This window comes from Rutidosis leptorrhynchoides, chromosome 1 (genome assembly GCF_046630445.1).
Source record: "Rutidosis leptorrhynchoides isolate AG116_Rl617_1_P2 chromosome 1, CSIRO_AGI_Rlap_v1, whole genome shotgun sequence".
Taxonomy (NCBI): domain Eukaryota; kingdom Viridiplantae; phylum Streptophyta; class Magnoliopsida; order Asterales; family Asteraceae; genus Rutidosis; species Rutidosis leptorrhynchoides.
In genome coordinates this window covers 29,119,324-29,142,771 of record NC_092333.1, presented here as the reverse complement: position 1 = coordinate 29,142,771, position 23,448 = coordinate 29,119,324, and the positions used below count along the sequence as shown (strand labels likewise).

At 33.6% G+C, this 23,448-nt stretch overlaps 1 long non-coding RNA gene across 1 annotated transcript; it reads right to left on the bottom strand.

The window, feature by feature from the left end:
• Positions 1-17,677: 17,677 nt before the first annotated feature.
• Positions 17,678-19,686, bottom strand: LOC139858154 (uncharacterized). The gene is made up of 4 exons (XR_011762833.1): positions 19,379-19,686; positions 19,197-19,218; positions 19,046-19,103; positions 17,678-18,893 (listed from the first exon to the last, which is right to left on the bottom strand). It is a non-coding gene; the product is annotated as an uncharacterized lncRNA (long non-coding RNA).
• Positions 19,687-23,448: the final 3,762 nt, after the last annotated feature.

Genomic DNA, 23,448 nt, shown 5'->3' with positions numbered 1-23,448 from the left:
TTCACAACCAACCTTCATACCATGAATATCCTTGTTCATCTTCTCCAAATTTCTACCAAACGAATCCAACTTAGCACTGAAAGACCCAAAATCATCATAAGCACCTGTACCTGTAGTCTCTGTTCTCTTAACTGAAGCTGAAGGATAAGATTCATGATCCTGATGCCACTCATGAGAATAAGCAGCTTGCTTTTCAATGATCTCTAACGCCTCTTCTTCAGTCTTATCCATTAACGTACCACCTGCAGCTTGATCAATACTCTGACGCGTAGGAATATCACAACCTTTGTAGAAAATCTGAACCTTCTGTAAATCATTCAACCCGTGTTGCGGGCACGAGCGTAACAAAGTAGCAAAACGGTCCCAAGCATCAAACAATGTCTCACTGCTCTTTTGTCTAAATTGAGAAATATCTGCTTGAAGTCGAGCAGCTCGAGATGCAGGGAAAAACTTTGACAAAAACTTATCCTCCAAAGTCTCCCAAGATCTAATTGTACCCTCAGGTTGCTTATCTAACCATCTCTTAGCTTCTCCCTTAAGAGTCCAAGGGAAAAGTCTTGTCTTAATTGAAGTGTCGGCAACCTCATGTAGCTTAAACAAGTTACAAACATCATTAAAATTACGAAGATGCTCGTTAGCATCCTCGGTATCTTTGCCATAGAATCGGCAATCAGAAGAAATCAAATTCAGGATCGGCCCTGTAATTTGAAAAGGCTGAGTAATATTCGGCTGAGTAATCGAATTGCCTTGGCCTCCTCGGGTGGCCTTTAACTTTTCAGCCATAGTCTGAGGACGGGGTGCTTCTCCTTCGGCCATTTCTTCAGTTTCTGTAGTATCAGACGAAGCGTAAGAGTCTTCTTCGTTAAAAATTTCAGGTGGTGTCTCGGGCACCACAGTCTCAGAAGTACTACCCAAATTAACGTAAGTATCACCCGATAAAACTGATGAATCCACTGTTAACTTTTGCTTCTGACTTAAAGCTTTAAACAACTCTCTTTCAGGCTCGTCAAATGGTTTAACAATTGGAGAATCTGAAGAACGCGTATGTTGCATGCACTACCTGTAACTGCAAGAACACAGCTAACAAACCGATTAAACGCACCGACTCAATTAGAATTAAATTAAACTAAACAGTTAAAATTAACTAAGAACAAACTTAATTATCAAACTTAATTTTCAACACAACTGTCCCCGGCAGCGGCGCCAAAAACTTGATGTGTGAAATCTAGTATATAAATTTATCACTGGAAATATGCCTGGTTTAAAGATTACTACACACTAACGGGCAGTGTACCCGATCGTGTATTAGTATAAAAATGGTAATTCCAAGTATCGTTCCAAGGACAGTATTAACGTGAGAATTAAGTTTGAAACTAATAAAAGTAAACTAAGTTAAACTATGAAAATTGAAATTACGAGATAGTTTGTTTTGCGGCTATTTAACGATTAGCCAAATCAAGATAGCTTTGAAAATAAAAGACAATATTTTTGGTTTTTAAGTTTAAATAAAAGAAATGCAGACTCGACAGAAAAATAAAGATATTTGAATTCAATGGATAAAAGAATGTTCGCCTAGATATCCTATTCGCAGTGTTGGATGATTTGTTATTAAGCACTAGTTCTATTAATCAATGCACGCAATTACAGAGTCGGTTTACCCAGAGTTCTCTTTTAGCAAACACATCAAACTAGGACTTATTGGCTTAGGGTTCCCTTTCACCAAAAACTATCTTTCGTTTGTGACTTAGTAACTAGCTAATTACAAGATTAAGATTCAATTGGTTACGCGTTCGCTCCACACAATTCACCCCTGTTTTGTTTAATTACCATACCCGGTTTACCCCCTTGGTCCAGTAAGCACCCAATCGGTTAAGACAAATCAATTGGAAATTAGATCACTAAATTGAAACAGGGTTCCCTTTGTTCAAACAAGATTCACTAATCAACCTAGAATCAATAATTAACACCCACAAGAATGGTTCTTAATCAAAACTCATAATTATCATGCATCAATTAATAAAACCTCAAAGTAACATCCAAACACTTGCAAATATTCAATCTAGACAAACATTAAGAGTTTAGCCTACAATCATGGCTGAAATCAAAATAACAATCAAAAACATAGAGAAATTCATTGTTGATAACAAAAGAATAAACCTAATCAAAGATTGAAATCTGAAAGATACACGAATCGAGACTTGTTCCCGGAATGATTAGTACCTTAGAATGACCTTGAAGATCTCCAAAAATCACCTAAGTTCGTCAAAAAGTGGCTGGAATTCGTCAGGATACGATTATTATAAATTAGGGTATTTTTCGGCCTTTAAATATGGGAAATTCTGAACCCGGGTCACAAGCCGCGCGGCGCGCCATAATACCGCGCGGCGCGCCGAATAACTGGAAACTGACACTTTGATTATTGAACATGCTCGACCTGTATTTCTAGTTGATTGGCGCGGCGCGCCACCTTTTGGAGCGGCGCTCCATGTGAAAAATGCTGAAACGAAGCTGAAAAACTTAATGTAAACACCAAAACTCGATTCGGACCAACCCTTTTCACTCGTTTTCATCAAAAAATCATCCAAAACTATCAAATAACCTCAAATTTAACCTTCTTAGTCTTGGAACTCAAACTTTCACAACTTTAACCAAAATAACTCCAAATCGTATCCAAAAGGACCAAAATGTACCCGATATCGCTAAGGAAAATGCATATGAAATACGCGATATCAAAATCCTAACTAAAAGCTAGGGTGTTGGTGCAAAGTTTGGGGTATTATCTCTTGAGGTTTCATGGTTTTGAAGCTTGCATTCTCATCATCATTCTAGCTACTGCTGTCCAGTTTTTCAAGTGGAACCAAAAGGGGTTTTGAGCTTGGTTAATTAGTTAGTTAAGTGTCTAAATCTTAACTAATTTAAAGGGTGGTGTTGGTGCTTCAAAGGTTTAGAGTTTTACACTCTTGTTCATCATCTTCATCATCATTTTAACCTCCTAACTTGGAGAAGGTATAACTCCATAAACTAGCTCTTTTACTTTTGTAAGCATATTATCTTGACTTGATCTATTTTGGGATTCATGTTTAAATGGTTAAACTTTGTAAAGATTGTTTTAATATGCTTCCGCTTTCTATGTTTATAAAAATGATTTTAGACATATACATATATGGATATGGAAACTTGGTAATCTTTTGAATCCCAACATATCAAGCCCTATGGATCCATATACTACTACTCGCGCCCACCAGTTCTTATAACTGGCAGTTACTAGTTACCAAAGCTAAGGGATTTTCGGTTCAAACTCAGTGTAGAATTTAGTATGTACTTGTATCCATTGTGTTTAAAATAAAGTGTATGTATTCTCAGCCTAAAAATATATATTGCAAAAGCATTTAAAAAGGGAGCAAATGAAACTCACGCATATAAATCTAGTATTTTCAGTATTTATAAACAGTCGCATGTATTCTCAGCCCAAAAATATATTGAGTAAAAGAGATCATATGAAACTCACCTTAGCAGCATATAAAGTCGTTCACCAAAATGTGATCGAAACTCGGATTACCAAATAACCGTAGATCTCAACCTAGAGAACATATGTTGGTCAATAAATGTCTATCAAGCTAGGTCAGGTCATAGTGTATAACAATCCTAATGCTCGAGATCGACATACAAAAGTTATCCAAAGTCGTTTCAAAAAGTCAATTTTGACAATAGTTCAACAAAACGAGACATACCTTATATAAGGATTCATTTACTCGGTTGGTAATATTCAAAAATTCAATTTATCAATCTCGTAAACAAGTTGTTTAAATCTTAATTATAGATTTAAAAGCAATTTCAATTAACGTTAATCATAATTCAGTTGATCATATCTTTTAATCCGTTCATCGAAATTATTCGATATCTAAATGAAAAGTTATTGATTTTTCGCCAGCTTTCCAAAAACATGTATATCATATACCTTTTACCAGTAATATATGTATTTAATTCGTGATTCATTATACACTGTTTAACGATGAAATTTAGCATACATGCATGCATAAATATATATACTCGAGCACTAGACATGGATACACAATTAATGTATAAAAGATAAAATATGAGTGCTTACGTATCAATATTGAGATTCAATATTGTAGGAAAGTACGTAGACGCAACAGAGATGATAAACACTAGATTTGATTCACAAATATACCCTCGAACATTACCCATAACCTCCTTGGCAATAACCCATAATTTCCTTAGCTCTATCCCGCTCAAAAACCCATTTTGAAGGTGACACGCTCATAACCTCGTCGTAGTATTTTAGGTATATATACTACTAATAATAATATTATAATAAGATTAATAATAATAATATTAATCTTAATAATAATAATAATAATAATAATAATAATAATAATAATATATAAAAAAAATAATAATACAGAGGAATGAATCGAGCTTTTATAGTATGTGACCTGCTACAGTACCTCATGCGATCGCATGAGTTTTCAGTGTTTTTGCCATGCGATCGCATGACCGCCTTATCCTGTTTTTGTTTGCTAGTTCGTCGACATCAAATAGTGTGTTACTGTAGCAAATAGTGTTTACTGTAGCAAATAGTGTTTTACTGTATCAAATAGTGTTTACTGTAGCACTGTAGCAAAATACGGTTTCACTGTAGCAAATAGTGTTTTACTGGAGCAAATAGTGTTTTACTGTAGCAAAGTCATTTTACTGTAGCAAATAGTGTTTTACGGTAGGAAAGTCGTTTTTACTTGTACATATATATATATATATACATACATATAATTGTTCATGAATCGTCGAGAGCAGTCAAATGTAATTTAATACATGAAACAGTTCTAAAATTTTGTGATTCAACTTCATAGACTTTGCTTATCGTGTCGGAAACATTAAATCATTTAAAGATGAAGTTTAAATTTGGTCAGAAATTTCCGGGTCATCACATTCGAAGTATGCAATAAAATTGAGACAAACAAAGCCTTATGAATCGAAAGGTATAAGTTTAAGGTAGAAGCTCATGGCTGACAGGGTTGCTGGAAACATTGTGAGATGCTTCCTGTTCAATCAAACTGAAAGTACCTCGAGGTGATAGCGGACAACTTCAATATATTGTGCTCAATTGACTACCTAATAAATTTGTGCGATCTCAAGTGAGGACTAAGTTAAAGATTATTTACCTAAGTGTGCAAGTGATTTTCAAAAAGTCTGGGAGGAAAGTCTAATAAGTTTATTGATTTTCAAAGACTAAAAGTGTAAGTACTTGAAAATCAAAAATGGAACAAAAAGTTCCAAATGAATGAAATTGACGATGTTAAAACTGCAAAATATAGTTCAGTTCTGATCCCAAAAAAAATATTGATTAATTCATCTTCTCACAAAAATATGTGGTTATGCTATGATAGCTATATAATGTGTTACAAATAATTTAATCTGATATTGATGTGCGAAAAGTGGTATATGAATTGTTGTATGGAAAATACCGGTTTTAAAGATTGCTACACACTAACGGGCAGTGTACCCGATCGTGTAGTAGTATAGATAATGGTAAAATCCGTGTATCGTTCCAAGGACAGTTATATGTGCAAATTAAGATTGTATAAACAAAATTGTGATTAAGCTAAAATAAATGAAATCAAACAAGTACAAGATATTGGGTTGCCCTTTAACGATGGGCAAATCAATAAAGGAATAAGTTTAAAGACAATATTTTTGGTATTTTAGGTTTATGAAGATGAAAGATAGTTTTTATATCAAATTAAACAAATATGCTCGTCTAGACTTTTTACCCTCGATTGTTGATTGTTGTTTTAGGATTAAGACCGGATTGATTGACTATGCACGAGAACTAATTAATCGGTTTACCAAGAGTAGTCTTGCGCAAACACTCAAACGGGATTACACGACGCAATCGATGTTCTTGTCATCTAAGACCTCATATTTGTAATCAATTAATTCAACTAGTCTAAAGACTTGAATGATGATCATGCCAATGATGTGTTGATCATGATCCACTCCTATGTCAACTAATGGTTTAGCTTAGTTCATTCCCTTGGTCCAGTTAAATGCTCAATTCACCCAACCCAAGTAATCAATTAAGTGTAGTAATAGGATCCCTATAAACGTCACTAGATAAGGCAAATTTCTAACACCTATTAGCTATATGGAATTGAGTAGTGAAAATATGTATAACAGATTCTAGGGAATTGATCGTTTACCTAGACAACTACACATATCAAATAAGCTATCCGAAAGTATCTACAAGAGTCGTTCTTACATTCCTATATAGATTAATCGTTTGGACGCAACTTACCCCTTTTGGTAAAAGACGGGTAAACACTTGTCACTAGGTGTAAATCAATATACTAAATCAACAAGATGGTGTTTCTTAGTTGAACAAGTATACTAACTAATTGAATCGAAAAGATTAAACTTAACAAGAATGGTTCTTGTATTCAAACATCAAACTATCATACATAAGAACAATCAATCAACCAAAGTAACAATCAACATCTTGGTTATTAATCTAGACAAGCATAAAAAGAACTAGCTAACAATCATATTTAAAGACAATAACAAACTGGAAATAAAGATAGAATTCATTGTGATAACAAGAATCGACCTTTGATATGAATCTTGGATGATGATCCTGATGATTCTTGAATCCGGATTGAAATGATGGATTAGGTGATCCTGGATTACTCCAAGGATCACCTTGAATCGTAACCCCTGCCTCTAAAAATGACTGTGTAATGGTGTCTGAAGAATGAAGCTGAAAAGGGGCTTAAAAAGGAAGAATATAGCTGGAAAAGCCAGCGTGCGCGGCGCGCACAAAAGTACGTGCGCGGGGCGCACAAAAGTAGGTGCGCGGGGCGCACTAGCCACCTACCACCTTTTACTTTACAGCTCAATTACACGTCTCAGATCTACTTTATAGACGAAAAAGGGGATCGTGCGCGGAGGATGTGCGCGGTGCGCACTGTCGTGCGCGGAGTGCACACTTTAATTTTGCGCGGTACGCATTTATGTTTTGTTTAAGCAACTTTCTGATCAAAATTGGTCTTGCGCGGTGGCGTGCGCGGAGTGCACACCCAGGGTGCACGTTTTTGTTTCTTCGTTTCTTGTTCTGGTTTTGATCTTTGAGTTGTTTCATTCATTATCTTCAACATTTCTTCAAGTATACAATGATTCTATGCTTAATTACAATACAATGAAATATACAAGGAAATAATACAAATAAAAATGTAAAACAATGAAAATGACTTGATATTGCGACTAATGATATGTCTATTTTGAGCAATATCAAAATCCCCCACACTTATCTCTTGCTTGTCCTCAAGCAAGTCTTGTTTTAAACACTCGAATACAAAATAAAAATATGAAACACACACATTTATTGGAGCACACATTTATTGGAATCACACTCACACAATATAGTACACAAGTTTACACTAATCACACGAAGTAGACGAAACACACACATTTTTTTTTTAGAACACCAAACTCACGCTATATGAAACACACACACACACACATTTGGAATGATCGGGAGAAAAGAACTTTATTGTAAGCTCCGAAAAATTTTGGATCTTTAGGGAAAATTGGATCTTGTGAAAACGTTTTCTGATTTTTTAAAATGTCATGCTAGTTTTTACACTAGACACGTTTTCCGGGTTTTAACCTCAAATTCCGGTTGAGGGTAACTGAAAACCTAAGTCTCAGTCGGCGATTAGCAAGCTATCCGCCCCCATGATTGTAGTATCATGGAACTCTTAACCGGGCGCCCCCTGACGCGATATAAATATCGGTCTTTCATGACAATTTGTACATTTAAATCAAGGGTTAAAACTGCGAAGACTAAGCTATCGCGCGGGACAGATCCTGCTCCAGCTTATACACCGTAATCGGTCTTGCACTGGATAACGACTTGGATTTACCCTACCAAGTTTATTTTCGGGTTTGAAAGTTCAAGACTTTCCCTTCCCACTGTACCTTTATATCGTGATATGATATTGGTATGAAATGATATAGTTTAGAAAGTTTGCTATATCAAGTAAGGCAAAAATTTGGAAGACTTTACTTCCTTCATGGATGAACTATATGCATCCTTTAAGTTTAGTGACATTTTATTCGTTTTATTTTCAAGCTAAAAGTACCTTAAAACATTTTACTTGCAAAATTTGCTGATAGTAATTCGAAAAGATTGGTAAAATCCCCCACACTTGGCTTTTTCGTTAAGTCTTTTCTTTCAAAAATTTTAAAATTTCCCATTAAAATGTGAAAATAAGCCAAGTTGCATACCGTTTGAATACCCGCGAGAATTTATACCATCCCCCCACACTTAAGATTAAGTAATGCCCTCATTACTTAGTAAAATTTTAAATTCGAGAGGACAATAGTGAGAAAAAGGAGTTCGAAAAACCTAGGTTCAAAAACCGGAGATCGTGGAGTATAGGTGAGCGATGGTGCATCCTTCATTCTTTGATCTTCATCACACAAATTCTAATTTGATAGGTACCTTGTTGAATTTTAATGCTAGTGTCACTAAAACCTTGAAAAACCTCGTGCAATTTTCATGCACTCGACTCGACCCCAGAATTTAATGCCTAGTGGGGTTAAACTCCCCCACACTTTATCGGACGAGACGTGAAGTCGGTGGAAAAATTTCCACGAATCAAAATAGTGAGCCAATCATTTACACCTCGGGTGGTGTATATTATATGTGATAAATCCTTTTTCAGTTTCCCGAAAAAGGATGACCTAACCCGAGGGTTAACATACGACTCCTCTCCATGTGCGACTTTCTGTAAAACTTTTATTTTTATTGGTGGATCTTGGTCAAATGGGTCTTTAAAGATTTTCTTCCCCAAATTGACATCCTCTGGAATAAGCATGGACCCGCTGTGAATCTCAACTATTGAGCGGGGCTCAATTTCCAGCTTCAATTCCTTTAATTCTTCAGTTGTAGGTTCATAACCATTAGCCATGAGAACGAGTAGCAAACCGTCTTCCTCCTTTAACACAATCTCATCTATATAACTAGAAGAGTAAGAATGTAACTCGGGAAAATCCTGCAAAAGCTCAGAAAGTGGATCTAAACGAGTACATTTTTCAACAACCAGTTCGTCTTGTAAAATAGATTGTGAAGTTACAAATTGTGGAGCTAGACTGGATTCTGTCACATTTGGAAACAGAATTAACGGTGAATAATGATCGGTAGCAAGTTGCATAGTGGGTAGGGGACTCGAATGTTTTACGTTCGGATTCATGCAACATTGCCAAGACCCATAAAAACATGGGCAGAAACCTTCGACTATCATCCTTTCTTTCATAGACATGTTTTTAGTGTTAACCACAACTTCATTTTCTTCTTTCTCTTAGTACCCCTCGTTGGTAACACTAGGAGAAAAATATAATTCAATTAGTTTCCTCCGTTCTACTCTCATTCTCTCACCCATTGTCATATTCCTATGGTCAACCATTTTTCTGCAACTGACAAAAACTAGAAAAGAATAAAAGCACCGACACTAAACAGTGAAAGAAAAAAAATAATAATAAAAATTCTCCAAAAAAAAATGATAAAATCTAAAAAATAATAATCACAACTTAGTCAACAATTCTTATCTTGACACAACTGTCCCCGGCAGCGGCGCCAAAAACTTGATGTGCGAAAAGTGGTATATGAATTGTTGTATGGAAAATACCGGTTTTAAAGATTGCTACACACTAACGGGCAGTGTACCCGATCGTGTAGTAGTATAGATAATGGTAAAATCCGTGTATCGTTCCAAGGACAGTTATATGTGCAAATTAAGATTGTATAAACAAAATTGTGATTAAGCTAAAATAAATGAAATCAAACAAGTACAAGATATTGGGTTGCCCTTTAACGATGGGCAAATCAATAAAGGAATAAGTTTAAAGACAATATTTTTGGTATTTTAGGTTTATGAAGATGAAAGATAGTTTTTATATCAAATTAAACAAATATGCTCGTCTAGACTTTTTACCCTCGATTGTTGATTGTTGTTTTAGGATTAAGACCGGATTGATTGACTATGCACGAGAACTAATTAATCGGTTTACCAAGAGTAGTCTTGCGCAAACACTCAAACGGGATTACACGACGCAATCGATGTTCTTGTCATCTAAGACCTCATATTTGTAATCAATTAATTCAACTAGTCTAAAGACATGAATGATGATCATGCCAATGATGTGTTGATCATGATCCACTCCTATGTCAACTAATGGTTTAGCTTAGTTCATTCCCTTGGTCCAGTTAAATGCTCAATTCACCCAACCCAAGTAATCAATTAAGTGTAGTAATAGGATCCCTATAAACGTCACTAGATAAGGCAAATTTCTAACACCTATTAGCTATATGGAATTGAGTAGTGAAAATATGTATAACAGATTCTAGGGAATTGATCGTTTACCTAGACAACTACACATATCGAATAAGCTATCCGAAAGTATCTACAAGAGTCGTTCTTACATTCCTATATAGATTAATCGTTTGGACGCAACTTACCCCTTTTGGTAAAAGACGGGCAAACACTTGTCACTAGGTGTAAATCAATATACTAAATCAACAAGATGGTGTTTCTTAGTTGAACAAGTATACTAACTAATTGAATCGAAAAGATTAAACTTAACAAGAATGGTTCTTGTATTCAAACATCAAACTATCATACATAAGAACAATCAATCAACCAAAGTAACAATCAACATCTCGGTTATTAATCTAGACAAGCATAAAAAGAACTAGCTAACAATCATATTTAAAGACAATAACAAACTGGAAATAAAGATAGAATTCATTGTGATAACAAGAATCGGCCTTTGATATGAATCTTGGATGATGATCCTGATGATTCTTGAATTCGGATTGAAATGATGGATTAGGTGATCCTGGATTACTCCAAGGATCACCTTGAATCGTAACCTCTGCCTCTAAAAATGACTGTGTAATGGTGTCTGAAGAATGAAGCTGGAAAGGGGCTTAAAAGGAAGAATATAGCTGGAAAAGCCAGCGTGCGCGGCGCGCACAAAAGTACGTGCGCGGGGCGCACAAAAGTAGGTGCGCGGGGCACACTAGCCACCTACCACCTTTTACTTTACAGCTCGATTACACGTCTCAGATCTACTTTACAGACGAAAAAGGGGATCGTGCGCGGAGGATGTGCGCGGTGCGCATTGTAGTGCGCGGAGTGCACACTTTAATTTTGCGCGGTGCGCATTTATGTTTTGTTTAAGCAACTTTCTGATCAAAATTGGTCTTGCGCGGTGGCGTGCGCGGTGCGTGCGCGGAGTGCACACCCAGGGTGCACGTTTTTGTTTCTTCGTTTCTTGTTCTGGTTTTGATCTTTGAGTTGTTTCATTCATTATCTTCAACATTTCTTCAAGTATACAATGATTCTATGCTTAATTACAATACAATGAAATATACAAGGAAATAATACAAATAAAAATGTAAAACAATGAAAATGACTTGATATTGCGACTAATGATATGTCTATTTTGAGCAATATCAGATATCTTAATTCAGTTTGTGTAAGATGAATATCAAGTTAATTAGTTCCCTATTTCATGCTTGTGATATTCACTATGCGGTTAGTTTGTTGATTTAATTCATCATAATGTATATGTTTGCATTTGTTTTTCATAGTTTGCACTATAAAATGAAAAAGACAAAAAGATTGAGTATGTTTTTAGCATTGTTGCATGTTTCATACTGTATAATATTGCATATCATTTGGTGGTTACTTTATAAACTCTGTATGTGTGGACCAAGGGGAGTAAGCAAGTGTGAAAGATAAAAAAAACCGGAAAAGTTCAATAAGTCGGGTGTTAGGTTATTTGACTTAGTTTGAAATTCAATGGGATCTTGTGAAAGTTGATAAAATTGAGAATTCATGGATTAGATTGGGAAAACTGATAGTTAATGTGACGACACGAAAATTTCCGATCAAATTTAAACTTTAATCTTTATATATTCCCGACACGATAAACAAAGTTTGTTAACTTGAATCTTAAGAATTTTAAATTGTGTTCATACATTCATTTAACCTCGACCAAGTTCGACGATTCACGAACCATTATATAAATGGATATGATTATATATATATATATATATATATATATATATATATATATATATATATATATATATATATATATATATATATAGAGAGAGAGAGGTGGGTTTAATCGAGAACCAAGAAATAATAGAGAACTGCAAGAACCAATTGTTTAAAGGGTAAAATAGTAACACTCTAAATTTGTATTTTTTTTCATTTAAAACAAAATTGTATCCTTAATTATCGCTCCAATTCACTCCGATACATTAACCGTTCATTCCACATTAACCATCAGTTTCTTTATGTTTCTAGAAATACTGACATTTCATCTAAAGTCGCCATTATTTCATTAAAATTTTGGGTCGTCAGTTTTAAATAAATGAGCACTATACATTTCTGCAAATCACAAATATAGAAACAAATTAGTACCCTCTATTTTGTTTGGTTCAGTTCCTTCTTTTCCTTTTACCTTTATATATGAACACATGTTACTTTTGTAAGGAATATTATATATATTTGAAGTTTCAATATAATTCTGCACATGTACATGTGAACAAATGATTAATATGGCACATATGAACAAATGTTGAATATAGCACAGATGAACAAACGATGAACGCACACATAAAAACTTTCTATATGATGAACATTAACAAGTGTACACGTAACACATTAATCCAAGCCCTTCATATCATATCTTTTTCGATCATCGGTGTTCATATGAGAACAAAATCAGTTTTGTATCATTGTGGGTCACCGGTGAGCATATGAACATGCACATGTGAACACATAACACATTAATCCAAGCTTTCTATATAGTTGTGTGATGAACAATCTCTTTTGGTGATGTCATCTTCTTCATATACACACTCTCAATCGTAGCATACGATTAAGATAGAAAACGTGGTGGTGGTGTGGCGGTTTATAGTAGTGGGGCGCTTAGTAGCAACATTGAAGTTTCTAAACCATGTAGGTTCGTAATTGTTTGCAGGGAAAGAATATTAAGATTGTGGTGTTACATAGGTAGAAAATATTCCCTGTATTTCTTTTGGAGATGGAAAGAGAAAGTGGAGTATGCAATATCACGTTCTCTCCCTTTAATTGTGGTGTCAGTTTTTATTTTCAAGTTTAAGATATGACCAATTTACCCTTTATTCCATATTCAATGTTACGTATTACTTATTTAAATTTGTACCTTCCCATCTATATCCTCAGCCGTCAGATCAAAACTTTTCATGGATCAGATTAGTTCTTGGAGTTCTTTACCTTTTATCGGTTCTCAATTGAACTTTCATCTATATATATATATATATATATATATATATATATATATATATATATATATATATATATATATATATATATATATATATATGAAGAGGTAGAGGGACTGGCTTACTAGATCGAAGGAAGAAGGCTGACTCAAAGAGGCTGCTGCGCTCCTCTTCTGATGCCTTCACGCTCACTCGCTCAAACAAGATGTTGCTCCTCCCACGACGTGCCTAGCTATTACGTTCCGACTCATGCATCTGCCGGTAAAGTAAAGGCCAAAGGAATAGCTAAGGACTTCTTTAAAGAAGGGCTTTAATCCACAGAATTGAGTTTCCATTAGGCTGAGGATGATGAATGATCCTAGAGGCTCTTCTTCCGTATGAGATCTTATCGAGAAAACATGTTGATCTCTTTCCATATATATATATATATATATATATATATATATATATATATATATATATATATATATATATATATATATATATATATATATATATATATGACTTGAAACGCAAACAAAATATTAGAATTAATACTTTACATGATTGTATCTGTTTCGAAATGTTTATCGATGGGATTAGAAGATAAGATCAAATGATTGAATTATCGGATACATTGAATTATGATTACAAGTCTCTGTTGAGAGATCCACCATGATTTGAGAAAATCTATTCCTTTTAACGATATTCGAAAATAATTTGAAAAGTTATTTATAAATAAAAACAAAAGTGTCATTTACAAAAGTTAGACAAAAGTTAGTGGAGAATTGGTTTACATAATATTCTATTTTCAAACGTGCGGAAACGCTTTTCGATATAATAGAACTTGTTTATTTAAAATATCTTTGATTAAATAAACTTAAGTTGGAATATTAGTTATTATATATATATATATATATATATATATATATATGTATATATATATATATATATATATATATATATATATATATATATATATATAACTTGCAACGTATATTTAAAATGAGTTCATTAAATATATATGTTTTTAAATTAGTTTAGTACACAATAGTAATATTCGCTTAGTAATGCGATTGATATTTAAAAGGTTAATACATGAATGAATTGTATTTATTTAAGTCTTCAAATAAAAACGTTACGAGTTTTAATATTTTTATAAACGATTTTAAAACGAACTATGAAATGTAATTGGTTTCGAAAGACTAAATATTATATCATTGGATAAATATTTCAAACATATTTATTATGTACAAAATTACGATTCTAAATAAAAATATATATATTTTAACTTAGTCATAAAACGTCTCAATTTAAAATAATATATTTTGGTAAACAACGAGTCACTGATTTATAGAAGCAAATGACCACGACGCTCAAATTTTATAAGATACATTTTCCTAAAGTAAATTTTTGATAAATAAGTCAAATTATTATTAAAGGTACACGTCGCGTAACGTAAAAGACTAGTTTTCTAAACGTACGAAAGTGCGCTCGAAAAACCGAAAGTGGTACATGAGTCGAGTGACAACGTACGAGTCATTTTAGTAAAAATTACATTTTTACTACGTACGTAAATATAATATAATATTTAATTAATTCTAAAGATTAAATATATTATTTATTAAAATAATATATATACATAATAACTATGTTAAGTAATTTCGTCCGCAGCTTTGATTGTGGGATTTGAGCTGTGATTGAGCCGCATGAGATCGCATGGGCTCACCACACAACCCTCATGTGATCGCATAAGGAGTAGGTGGGCTTGACATCCTTTAAATCTCGAACAAACGCAATTGTAATTCATTTCATCATTCATCTGTCTCTCGCATGCTCTCTTTACATATATATAAATTATAAATATAATAATTATTATTAAGATTAATATTATTATTAATCTTATTATTAGTACTAGTTTAAGACCCGCGAATTCGTGAAGTTATGTAAGTAAACTTACAATATCAATGTGATTTAATGAAATGATGTAGTAGATTGACGGTAACATATAATTAATAGTTTAACATTATTTTGTATTTACATGCAAAGGAACTACGTTAACCAAGTTATATAGTTTAAAACTAATATAAAAGGATAATATGAAAGAACAAAATCAAACCCACACTATTGTAGGCAAATTTTATTGTACTATATATCAATACAACACAAGCATTTACTGTTCATGTCATTATTTAATTGCTTAAAGGTCCATTTTTATGGTTTCTATCGCCGTCACCAACTCACCATTAACATCTCCTTCTCGCCGTCACCATCTCCTTTTTTACGGAATCAAATAAACATATCTCCTTTATTATGGAATCAAATAAGCATTCTAAAAATGTAAATTACATGTTTACTTACAGTTGTTACAAACAGTAAGAAGAATATAATCAAGCATTGTCTCAAAACTTATTTTCACTCATCTATTACGGCATCAATCTTTACATCAAAGCTGTAACAAAACTTATAAGTCATTAAATAGAAGGAACAAAACGGGTCAAAGTATTGAAATATATTGAGATTTGTTGGATAATAAAACAAATAATAAAGAACACAATAATTGTTAGGTCAAAATGAAACAGTATAGCATTTTTCTAAATGTTTTTAGTTTTTCAACCACACAATAACATAACTCCTATTGTATTATTTAACCAATAATCTGTATTTTTGAACTCATATTTGAAATGCTATTAGTTCTTCAAGCTTGTCAAAAAAAATGTCTCTCGTCATCCCGTATAGTAAATTATCCATTTTGCCCCAATATGCAACCCATCCTACTGACCCAAGTAACAGAGGTATGAGTTGGAACAGAATTTTAACGTCATGTATATTATAACAATCTAGCAGTCACAGTGCATCATAAATACACAATCAAAATCAATTAAACTCAAATAAAAAGCAGCTATTATAATTTAAAAATATATATTTATAGATTATTATAGCTATATATTTAATGTCGAATGTAACCCTACTAAAATATAGTATTATTAAGCTTCTAATATTTTTTAACAAACTTGATGCAATGGCACAAGCTTAGATTTTTTATGAAATTTTCTATTAAGTTTTACCTTGTTTCTTAAAATTTGTCCAATTGTATAGTAAGTGCCTAAGGTGTATAAAATTGCTAGGTTTCTAAATTATGCTGATAAACATGACGCCAGATATAACAGTGAACATGATAATGAAGGCAAGAGGGCAAGAACTCAGATGCAAGTGTTAAATGAGGATGTTGAGGATAACCTACTTGTTAACATGGATAAACGTGATGGTGCAGAGTATGTAGCTGACGCTGGCAAGGAACTTGCGAGAGAGCCAGGAGCCTGATTAAAGGAGTTCCATCTACTTGTAACGATACTCACGATATGCCTATGTTGCGTACATCCAATGGTATAAATGGACATCAAAGAGCTACTAAGGACTGTGAGACTGACCCGATGCCATTAAGTAATGACAACATCCCATCTGATGGTAAGTTAGCCAGTATGTACTAAGTAGGTATCCATCGTTGCCCAACCACCCATTGGCCCACTTCTTACATAGTGGTTATGAGTGCAGTATATCGACAGGATGATTTTACAGATGATGTTCAAAACCTCATTATCACCATTGGACTTATAGAGTAATTTGTACGAAATTGATACACAAAAAGCTGAACAATTATAATTGAACATACCTCATAAAGTAAAAACAAAGCTTAGTTTCCAAATTCAAGTGAGCTCATTTGATCCTAATGTGTCATCATATGTACAGCAAGGATCCGCATATCCAACACAAAACAATTTAACATTTAAAGAGATTTTAAAAATAAAAAAGTATATACTGTAATATGAAATAAACCAACAATTGATGTACAATTAGACTCAATTTTAGATATAGCTTGAACCTCATTGGATAAACAGATTATGCCAGAGTTTTGATTGATATTTTCATCTAATCATCTATACACATATAGATAAATATGCAATGTATAAAGATAGAGTCGAACGAAATGGTATCAAGCATAATCGACTATACCTGCAGTAAAAGGACTGGACTGCTTCCTGCGGGCAAGTCGGAAAGTGCATCAAACCAAACCCAACCGCTAAAACACCATAGAATCCTATAATCATAAACGATTTAAAGATAATAAAAATCAAAACTATATAATCAAATAATATCAAATATTAGTTTATGGAGTTTCAAATTTATTATTGATTAGTCTCATAAAAAAGCCCCGCGAATTCACGGGCATTAAAAAGAAATGAGTATATATAATCATATATACTCATTTCTTTTTAATGCCCGCGAATTCGAGGGGCTTTTTTATGAGACTAATCAAGAATAAATTTGAAACTCCATAAACTAATATTTGATATTATTTGAATGGTTGCGAGTTAAAGGACAAAATCATATAATAAAGTTGTATAGCTGTTGACAAAATCAAAACAAACAAAACCATAAACGAAGTGCTTACCCACATTTCCTTTTCTAAGTATGATACATGTTTAACATACTACAGTAGTTGATGCATAATAGCTGGGAATCAAAACTATAGAACGGACTTTCAGTTGATACATAATAGCGTGGAACCAAAACTATACAACGGACTTTCCCTTTACTACAACTAACATATTACTGATTAAAAACATGTAGTAAACACGGCATAGGTAACTGCTTCCGTATGGTCACTCAGTGCCGTTATTTTTTTTTCTTTCATCAGCTGCTGACTTCATCTTTATATGCTATCTACTAAATCAATGTATATGATTATAGCATGGATGTAGTTACCTGTTATTTTGTTGGAAACCATATCCAATCCCGAATTGTCTTTTTTCTTATTGCTATCCCCAACATGTTTCTTTTATCATTTCAATAAAATAGCATACATTATCACGCTTAATGATCCCATCAATGATTCATGTCAGAGGTCCACAAATAAGATTACAAGTACAATCTACATTTTAACACATTATTTTTCGTAAAAAGGAAACTAACTGTAAGCTAGCAAACTATAGGGAAGGTAGATTATTCAAGTTCATACCTTAAAAAAGATTTAGAAAAAGATATGATATCCCAGACAGATGGACCACTATTGTACGACATAGTCGAATGTATATTGATATGGTAATGCATACTCTTTTGACTCGCTATTTGTACCGTATAATGGAATAGACTATAAAAAGGATATGGTTGAATACTTTGTGGCCAAGAGAAATATTTAACCCATTCAGAAGTTTAAAAAAATTAGTTGATGGTTTTGTTTTATATAATTCTAGGTATTAGTAAAGCACAAATAGAAGGATGAAGACCATTTTCAGACATCAGCAAAGTACTTCTCCTCATAATCAAGATTACCTTCCCTGATCCGGAACGGATGGTCGTGTAATCATTTCCTCTAGTTAGAATAATGAATAACAAAGCGGACTTTGGTTCAAGAAGAAACCCACCAAAATCTGGAACCGACACGAAATCAAACTTACTCGTATTAGTAATTGTTGCCTCCAAATCATCCCACGTTTCCCTTGTTTTTGCATCAATTGTACCTTTATTTATAGCTTACCAAGCCTTCTTTTATCTGAAATTGGAAACCAAAAGTAAATTCTGATTTATGTTCTTTACCAAACTGATAAATAGATGCTCAAAAGAATAGAACATTCGTGTTTCTAAAATATACAGGACCACTTTATTTGATACTTATCCATTAAAAAAATTGTATTAAAACAATACCTGAGAACAAAGAGGATGCGTTGACAGTTGCAGGTGGACCAGCAACTACATAGAGCAACTAAAAATAAGACATCATCAAACGAACAACTTTAGCAAACAACAAAGGCGTTAAAGAAAATTATATTCCACATAAGACAAAAGTAAAACTTACGATCAACAGTCTTTGCTGAAACCTGAAAAAAAGCTAGCCATGAAAGCAAAAAAAAAGAAAAACAAAAGACAACGTCATATTCCAAAAAGAAGACGAAAAAAATAGAGGAAATGAAATGATTACATGACCATCATGAGTCAATGATAAAAAACAAAGATAAATTAAAAACAAAAAAAAACTACCTGGGATAAGGATGAACCGTAATCGAAATAACCTGCATCAAACCCCCAAATATTAGGCAAAAGACACAATAAATTAACAATAAAGAAAATCAATATGCAGCGTAAACCTAAAAGTTAAATCGTCGTTACCGTCGTGTGTGAAAGGAAAATTTAAAGCAGATGAAAACTAATCAGTTGTTGGCTAAAAAAAAATTAAAATAAAATTAAGAAGCTAGGTTTTAGTAACGTAAAGATGAATAAGCTAAGGAGACGCGTAACGCATCTACGGGAGACGTACGATCAACTTTCCACCGATACGAGGATTTCGTAGAGTCTCGCACGCTATCTCCACTATTTTATTGGAAAAATAAGCCGATAGTTTTTTTTTTTTAAGCACGGCCCAAAAAAGAAAATAAAAAAATTAAGACGAAGAAAATAAAAAAATTAAGACATGAATAATCGTGGGACGTATAGAAAAAGAGAATAAAGTTTTGTCAATAGAAGATTGGTAATGAGTATACCTTTATAATTGTCGCACTACGGTGGAATTTACTATTTAAAATCATCATAAGAGCCTTATATTTCACCGCAACCAAACTCCAGGTAGCAGAGGTGTCCACTTCTGATGCTTTGAAAATCACTCAACATTCAGCAATATTAAACATGTCTGACTCACCTTTGTTGCTACCTCCATTTTAGAAAAGATTTTGGTTGGCTTTCAACCCGTTTGAAGTGTTCCCCTATTTACCTAAGGTTTTTCTTTTTACTCATTTAAGCTGTTTGAGATGACACACAACCCAAGTTGACCCGTTTATAAGTACATGGGTCAATATTGCTACCTATTGCCAATTATGAGTAGATATATTTTCTTTTTTCGATAGAAAATGCACTCACCGTCTTTAGCATCCTTAGTTATTTCTTTGCTATCTTCGATCTCCACTGAATTTGAAGTGTAAGAGTTGCTTCCTTCTTCTTTTTCATAACCAGAATGAGCATGGAATCTCCTCCATTAAGTCTGCAAAACAATGAACCATTAGTAATCTTTTGTATACAGATAGATGATGGGGAGTACTCGGCAACCCGTGGAGGATTCATGGAGTACTCGGAGTACCCGGGTCATAACTCGGGATCACTCAGAATATCGGTCAAAAGTCAAGATAACACAAAAAATAAGTCAAAAATCTTCAAAGTCAAACTTTGTTAACATCCGAGTACTCCACGAGTACTCCACAATAATGTAAATACACTTGATACGGGTTAAAATGGACAGTTATGACCCAAATGGATCATATCTTCCCACTTTAATCAAAATAAGATGAAAACTCATTTTCAAAATTTCAAGACATGCAAATACACTTGATACGACATTATACACGTGTTCAAACTAACATATACCTGTTTTGACACTATATAATCCAAACGGGTCAATGAGTTAAGATGTGCAGTTAAGACATTTTTAATATACGACACCTGCAATTTTATAACACTTGGTTCCTGGTCCATTATATATAGCGTTGCAAAAAATGGCCGAGACGGACGTTGAAACGGATTAACTTGTGTATCGCGATAAGAAATACTACCTGTGAACACTCCAAATGGATGATGATGATGATGAACAATGATAACTATTTAAACCATTCTGTTGTGGCTTAACACAGAGCATACCAGTAACAGAGACGTCATTTGCAGCCTTTAAAAAGTTAATAATTTGTATTTCTCCATCATCAAAGAATATAACACATCTGCAACCAGAAATCATTCAATAAGTTTTTTTTTTTTTTTTTTGCTTTTAAAAAAAGGTCTTACTCCATTATGATGTGTTTTCATACCGTTCTTCATTACCTGATTATTTTCTAAGGTTATTGACTTATTATTATGCATCTGACGACGAACCCTAATTCATCACAAAATAAAATTCTTGAATTATCATCGATATGAATCTAAAATGTAAAAATTTAAAATCAAAATACAAAATAAGAAATACTAACCTGTGAATTTCAACTGACAATTATCGTATAGCAGCTTCTGATTAACATATACAACGACATGATGATAGGAGTTTTTGAACAATCTGTAGATTTCAATTTAACAAAATATACATCAGACATGAGAATTTGTAAAGCATGACGATTGAAACAAACCTATAAGAAATACTAACCCGTAAACGTTCTTAGCTACTGATTTTTTGGATTGATATTAAATAGTTCCATTCTATCATATTTATACAATATATGATTTGGGTACCTGGTTCGTTGAATAGTGCTTGTTTTGTTGTTAATTCAGTCATCTCTGTTGGTAAGGTGGATGGTGGAGTGTATGTTGTTCATGATGGTGTATCTCGGAGGAACCTGTTAAAAAATGGCAAGTTGTTAGTGTTGTTTAATGTCTTTTTTTTTATTAAGCAACCGGTAATTCATATTAATTCATATTTTACCTGGTTTGGTTTGTGTCAGGTACCATTTTCTGGTATTTTTCTTGTTGGTGAGTTTGATTCGGAGTCTATGGGGAACACGTTGTCCACGATAAACTGAGGTAATCCTCTGTCGTGCTTGAGCTATAACGAAACTATAGTATATGTGTTGTTCCTTCGCTTTCATTAGTGGTGGTGTTATGAGCTTTTGTCGGTGGCACATGACAGTCACTAATGTGTGACATGTGTGTCCGATTATCATGTTCTCCTCTTTTGAGAAAAATGTGAAAGCCGCGATTGCTGGACCATCTGGGAAGTACGCCCAGAAACAGTAGCTTTTTTTAGTTTTTCTTAATGGGTTTTGCTTTAAGTTTAGTATGATTTTGTGTATATGTATCTTACCAAAAGTTGTCTTCTTGGTCTCCGTGGGTTGGACATTTGTTGGTGTTTCCGATGGGCCTGTTTTTTTTTCCCTACATTTTAGGTGGCTGTAGCTGTTGTAATACCAAGTTCTTGTGTTATCGAATTCAACTAACGTAAGTTCGCATGTGAATGGATCTACCTGTAATGAGTAAATGGATTAAATAAGACATGTATGGTGGTCAAGTATCCTTTTTTTAAATTACCGCATAGCTTCCTTTGTTTTGTCGCAGAAGTTCGGTGGGTGTGTACCTATTCTTTGTTTTTTCCATTCCATGTTAATATCTTCTGTGACGATCGCTCCAAATCCATATGGACAATATGTCATTCATTGATTTCATTGCGAGGTATTTGACCTCTATATGATACGTTTTGTAAACATTGCATTCTTTTGAAAAGGCACACCATAAATGAATATTTAAATCAAAGGTTTTCGACATCTGATGATTTCTACATATAGACAATCACCGTAAATAATAGTTTACAATAGTACTTCCGTTGACAATGCAGTCAAAATAAGATACATGGTGATGATTTGGTGAATGCAACGTTTCCTTGAAAAATATGCCATGTATGACTCCATGCACATAGCTTGTCTAACATATAAGCAAACAGCGGAAGACTTCTAGGAAACCTGAGAATAAACATGCTAACAAGTGTCAACACAAAGGTTGGTGAGTTCATAGTTTTATTGTTTCGTATAATCTGTATATAAAGGTGGATCACAAGATTTCCGTTGTTTCATCCAGAAACGTTTATCAAAATATTCTACAAAATTGAGCACCCTGGTAACTAAGCTTTAACGTCTATAATAAGTACCCCTGTTTTAACATACATGCAACCAACATGTACAATACACGCAAACCAACGTATATTAACTCAAATAGCATACGTCTGTTTTATAGTTCAGGCTAGGGTTTCTATACCTGGAACAGACGGGGATGTTAAGCCCTATGGATCCATATATAACTACTCGCACCCACTAGTTCTTATAACCGGCAGTTACTAGTTATCAAAGCTAAGGGATTTTCGGTTCAAACTCGGTGTAGAATTTAGTATGTACTTGTATCCATTGCGTTTAAAATAAAGTGCATGTATTCTTAGCCCAAAAATATAGATTGCAAAAGCAATTAAAAAGGGAGCAAATGAAACTCACCTTAGCAGCATATAAAGTTGTTCATCGTAATGTGACCGAAACTCGGATTACCAAATAATCGTAGATCTCAACCTAGAGAACATATGTTGGTCAATAAATGTCTAT